Source organism: Bubalus kerabau, chromosome 11, assembly GCF_029407905.1.
Source record: "Bubalus kerabau isolate K-KA32 ecotype Philippines breed swamp buffalo chromosome 11, PCC_UOA_SB_1v2, whole genome shotgun sequence".
Taxonomy (NCBI): domain Eukaryota; kingdom Metazoa; phylum Chordata; class Mammalia; order Artiodactyla; family Bovidae; genus Bubalus; species Bubalus kerabau.
The window spans coordinates 108663459-108669458 of NC_073634.1; positions in this window are offsets into that span (position 1 = coordinate 108663459).

A 6000-nucleotide genomic window follows, 5' to 3' on the forward strand; every position below is an offset into this window, starting at 1 on the left:
CAAGGTGACAATATACAGCCTTGACGTACTCCTGTTCCTGTTTGGAACCAGCCTGTTGTTCCGTGTGCAGCCTGTCCACACTGTATAAGCATGAACACGTGCTGCGGTCCACGGTTGGAAGCTTGTTTACTTGGCTGCACTGGGTCTCACTTGTAGCATACAGGACCTTTATTGGCGGCATGTGGGAGCTAGTTCCCCAACCAGGAATCGAACCTGGACCCCTGCATTAGGAACACAGAGTCTTAGCCACTCAACCCCCAGGGAAGTCTCTAGTTTACACTTTTTAAAAGTTGAGGTGTAGTTTACACGCTCTGGAATTCACCCTCTTTGGTTGTAAGTTTAGACAAACGCACCACAGTCCATCACCCAGCGTCTCCCCAGCCCCTTTGTCGTCAGCCAGGCCCGTCTCTCCCTGAGGATTCCCGTGTCCTGCCGCCACAGTCTGCACCCCTCCAGGCCGGCTTCTGTCACTCAGCGTGGGGCATCTGGGGTTTGCCCTGGGTCAGTGTGTCTGGAGAGGTCTCATGCCCAGAGTGTTGTGCATCCTGCCCCCTGAACGGCATTTGGTCATTTCCGTTTTTTAGGGATTGTCAATAAGATCTCATGACCAGCCACCAGCAGGTTTCGGCTAAAGTGTGTCTCATTTTTCTTGGGTAAATATCTAGGCTTGTGATTGTCGAATCACATGGTATTTGAATGTTTTCCTTCATAGGATCTGCCAAGCCGTCCCCAGGGTGTCGCACACTCTTGGTTTCCCGCCCTGGCGGTGACCACCCAGTGTCTCCGGTTTGGAATCAGAGTGGCCAGCCTGCCGGTCTGCCATGGCATCTCCTTACAGTGAACGAATGCCCATGAGCCTCTCTACTTTCTGACTTGGAATCTTTTCAAATATTTTGTCTGTTTTTTTAACTGTTTTTTTTTTTTTTTTTTTTTGAGTCTTGAGAGTTCTCTATAGATTCAGGATTTAAGTCCTTTATCAGATGGATGTTTTGTAAATATTTGCACAGGAAGGCTTTCACTGCCTTCTGTCCCAGGACTCTGGGATCTGGGTGAGAGCTGGCGCCTCCTGAACCCAGTGGAGGCGGTGAGCTGGAGCCCTCGGCCCTGACCCCCCGCTCCTCCCCACCCCACTGGCCAATGAGGGTCCTTCTCCGACCCTGGACGCACTTCCACTGGGAGCACAGTGCTGGCCTTCCCTGGGGATGCCTGCCTCTGACCAGAGGACTCCGGGTGCCCCAGGCCACGTGCTGCTCCTCACATGGCGCCCCTGGGGTCCCCTGAGAGGACAGAAGAGGCCACCTGGAGAGAGGCCTGGCCAGCCTGCGGCGCCTCCCCGGCAACATTGCGGTCCACACACTTATGCAACCAGTGATAAGGTGGCCGTGACCCCATAATCCACCCCAGGTGGTGGCCCAGCCCCGCCCTCCACACGGGCTTGCTGGAGGCCCAGCCAGGAGTCTGGAGGCAGGGCTGCTCGGGCCTCTGACATCACCTCTGTCCCCCTGAGACGAGGTCCCCAGGCCCGGCTGATGTGACTACGCTCCTGTGCGGGGAGGTGAGGGGGTGAGGACTCTGGGGGACCTGGGCCCCAAGGGGGAGCCTCCTGGCTGGAGCGGCCTGACCATGGGTGCTTCCCAGCGGTGCCCCCAAGGGCCCCGGGCTCCAGCCGCGTTGCCCACAGGTGGGCAAGGCCCAAGTCAAATGAGAGCCCTCTGGAGCCCTCCCGGAAATGACCCCTGGAGCCAGTGGGGACACTCGGGCGATTGTGCCAAACAATGAACAAAGAGGGGCTGGCGTTTCCAGAGCCGAGACGCCGTCCGCTGCCCAGGTGGCTCGCTGGCCCTGCCCCACTGCGGGCCGGGCTATAAAGCTGCCCACAGCGGTAGGGATGGACCAGTGCCGGGGCCAGGGTCACAGACGGGGATGGGGGCCACGCTGCTGAGCTGCGTCCTGCTGGTGCTCTTGCCACCCTCGGCTCAGGCTGACGTGCTGGCGCAGCCAGATTTTGATGCCAACAAGGTACGACAGGCCCCCATGCTGTGCCATGCGGGTGGGGGTCCGGGCTGAGCAGCCACTGGAAACAGGAGTGACCGTGCGCTAGCGGAGCCTGCCGCCTCCGTGGGACGCTTGCTTGGTGTCCTGGGCCTGCACACCCTTTAGAGTCCCTTCCGTTTAACCCTGAAACAACCCTGTTGTTGGGTAGTTACTGACCCACTTCACAACTCGGAGAACTGAGGCTCCCAGTGGCCAGGAGCCCCGCCCCAGGTGAGTCGCAGCACTGGGGCTCGGACACTCCGGAGACCCCCGGCCGAGTGGCTTCAGACAAATCCGTGGGCCTTGTGGCCCACTGTCCGGGTGCCGGGAGGTTCCGCCCCGGGTCACTGAGCTGTCTTGCAGTTCTCAGGCCTCTGGTACGTGGTCTCCATGGTCTCTGACTGCAAGGTCTTCTTGGGCAAGAAGGACCACCTGCTGATGTCCACCAGGGACATCAAGGCCTCGGCGGGGGGCAACCTCAGCGTCCACATGGAGTTCCCCCGGTGAGCGGGCGCGGGGTGAGCGCGCGCGGGGCCGGGTGGGCGGGGCCGAGAGTGAGCGGGCCGTGCACCCCCCAGGGCCGACGGCTGTAACCAGGCGGATGCGGAGTACCTGAGAGTGGGTGCCCAGGGGCACTTCCGAGTCCCAGGTAAGTGACCCCCACCCCCTTCTCCATGGGTGACCCTCCCCCATGCCCCTCCCCTCCCCTCCCGGGGCCCTCCCCTGCCTCTGCCTGGGCCCCGCCCCCTTTCCCGTGTGGGCGGATGCTCAGCCGTGCCCTTGTCCGGAGCCGGCTGTCTTCTCTGCAGCCTTGGGCTACCTGGACGTGCGCGTGGTGGACACGGACTACAGCTCCTTCGCCGTGGTCTACATCTACAAGGAGCTGGAGGGCGCGCTCAGCACCATGGTGCAGCTCTACAGTGAGGGCTCCCCCGCACCCCCCGACCCCATCCCCACCCACTGGGGCACCTCTTCAGGCCCTGCCCACCCCATCACAAATGGGTACGGCTGAACTGAGGGGCCTCTGAAGGCTGGGCACTCAGGCCAAAGCTCAGGCCTGTCTCTGGCTGGAGACCCTGCCTCCCCTGCTTGGCCTGCTGCCTGACACCCTGAGCAGGAGCTGTGATACTGTTCTGCTTTAATTTCTCGTGGGCTTGGAAGAGTGAACCAGGAGAGTTCCCCAAGGGGAGAGGCAGGGGTGAGGGCGGGAAGCTGGCTTTGGGAGCTGCGGATAAAGGTGTCTGAAGGGGTGGGGCTCCGGGGCGCAGGGTCTGGGAGAGCAGCCAGGCACCCCAAGCTCGCAGGTGCCCTGTGTGAATTGGGAAAGGCTGCCCCTCTGTGCAGTTTCCAGCCCCCACTGGCCCCTCAGCCAGGCAGGCACTTTCATCAGTGCACAGCCTGCCCAACCTCAGGGGGCAGACCTACCGCCAGCCTTCAGGAAAGGGCAGTGAGGCCAGGGGCCCCCATCTGCCCATCTCTCTCTCATCTCTGTGACCCACGGGGGTTCACAGGGGCCCCTGCTCTGCCCCAGGCCGGACCCAAGAAGCGAGTCCCCAGGCCCTGGAGGCCTTCCAGGACTTCTACCCGACGGTGGGGCTGCCAGCGGACATGGTGGCCATGCTGCCCAAGTCAGGTACCCCTGAGAGCCCCGCCCCTGCCCAAGCCCCTCCCCTGCCAAAGCCCCGCCCTGCAAAAAGCCCCACCCCGGTAAAAAGCCCCGCCCGGTCAAAGCCCCGCCCCTGCCAGAGCCCCGCTCCGCCCCCATTCCGGAGTCCTGGGAGGTGCCGGCAGGAGGTAGCCCTGTCTCCCAAGGGTGTGTTGGCCGGGCCGGGGGAGAGTGGGGGTGCCGCCCCCAGCGGGTCCCTTGGCATGGGGAGGGGCTGCAGGAGGCAGGGTGCAGTCCCAGCCAGCCCAGCCTCTCGGGACCCTCTGTCTTTCTACAGATGTGTGCTCCCCAGGGGACAGGAACGCACCCTGAGGGCTCCGGAGAACCAGTTTGGCTCTTCCCAGGTAGGGGCCAGGGTAGCACCTCCCTCCCGCTCTCCAGGGCCTGTGTGCCGGGACCTCCTCCCTCTCACCTGCTGAGGTCTGCACATGCAGATCCCCCAGCATCCCTTGTTCTCCCTGGGTACTCACTCCTGTGCCTGCAGCCTGCACTCACACATCACCTCTTCCAGGGGAGCCTCTCCTGATTACCTAGGGCTGCCCTAGCTTAAAACAACAGGAATTTACTGTCTCATAGCCTAGAGGCTAGAGGTGTGGAGTCAAGGACGGGGCAGGACTGCCCAGAGGCTCTGGGGAGAATCCCTGCCTCTTCCAGAGGCTGTTGGTGCCGGCGATCCTTGGCCTGTCGACCCACCACTCCCATCCCTGCCTCGCTTGTTAAGAGGCCAGATTGCCTTCATATAAGGATACCCTAAATCAAGGGTGATCCCCTCTCAAGATCTTTAACAATTACATCTGCAGAGACCTTATTTCTACATAAGGGCATTTTCGGAGTTCCAAGTGGATGTGGATTTGGAGGGACATAATCCAGCCCAGTGCACCCTGTGTCCCCATAGCCCCTGGCTTGCCCGGAGCATGGGGCGCTGCCTTGGGATTCCCGAGTCCTCATCCTCTCCCAAGGGCCCCACAAGGTGGGAACCGCAGCCTCCTGGCACAAGGCTGAGTCCCCAGGACCCCTTGGGACATGGATGCAGGTGGGCTCTTGGGGACGCCTTCTCCCAAAGCGGAGAGGAGACCATTGGGCCCCTCACCCCCCTTCCCCCTGAAGAACTTGGGAACCTACAAGAGCAGTAAGCCTCGGACACGATGTGACAGTCGCCGGCGTCGGGAGGCACCCCTGTGGCCTCTCCTGGCCTGGTTGGTTAGGTTAGGTGGGGGCTTCCAGAGCGGCCTGCGGGCAGCGGCCCTCTGGCCGTCACTTCATCCTGCTCCCTCGGCCAGGCCGAGTTCGCCCAGGGCTGCGCTGGGGGCACCGGGCTGCTGCAGCTTTCAGTGGGTCTCAATCACGCAGCCCGGGTCCTGGCTCCGTCCCTGTTTCAGCCACGTTAGGGATCGGGTCACGTGCCATCGGGAAGGTTCTAGCTGCAGAGAGCGTGAGCCTGTCTGCCTGCTCTGGGCCCCACCCCCAGGATTATGTTTAAAAAGCACCTTTTAGGGTAAAGTGCACACCTACGTGGACCCCCTCTCCAGGGCTGTGTCTGCAGGCTCCTCGGGGTTAAGCGGCTGTTCCACCAGCCAGGGAGGTGGTGAGGACCTGGGGACAGTGGCTGGGTCCCTGGGGAGCCCGGTAAGGGGCGACAATGGGGGAGGGGGCCGCCTTGGGAGAGCGTTTCCATGGTTGCAGAAGCTTCGGTGGCAGAATCCGCTCACCCTGCCCTTTCGGGGGATGAGTAGATGGGGCACCCTGCTGTGTGAAGCGCCACTCGGGGGTCCCAGGAGTGACCAGACCTTTGCTGTCTGTGCAGGGAGAGCCGGAGCAGCGGGTCCTGTCACCCCGAGTCGTCCTGACCCACGGCCCTCCAGCCCTGCACCTCCCCGTCCCCTACCCTCCTCGGGCATCTCCTGGGGCCTCCCCCTTCTGCTCAATAAACAGATTCTGCAGTTTCGAGGGCCCTGGATTCTTTGGAGAGGCCGTTAGGGAGGGCCCTGGGGCCCCGCTGTGATCTGGGCTCCTGGAGCCACTGAGGCCGGGAGGCTCAGGGCTGAGGACGGGCACTCTGGCTCAGAGGGAGGAGGCACCAGCCAAGGGTGACCCCCCGTAAGGTCTGCACCCACAAGCAGCATCTGGGTCCCCCAGCCTGGCCCCTGTGGGCTCATGGCCCCTGTGGGGATGCCGAGGTGCCCTGGGCAGCCCGGCCCCGCGTCTGGGCCTCCATTAGGGGCAGAACCCACAGAGGCAGAGCAGCCGCAGGGGAGCTTCGGGGTGCAGCTTTTCGGCGTTTCCTTCCTGCTGTTGCTGTG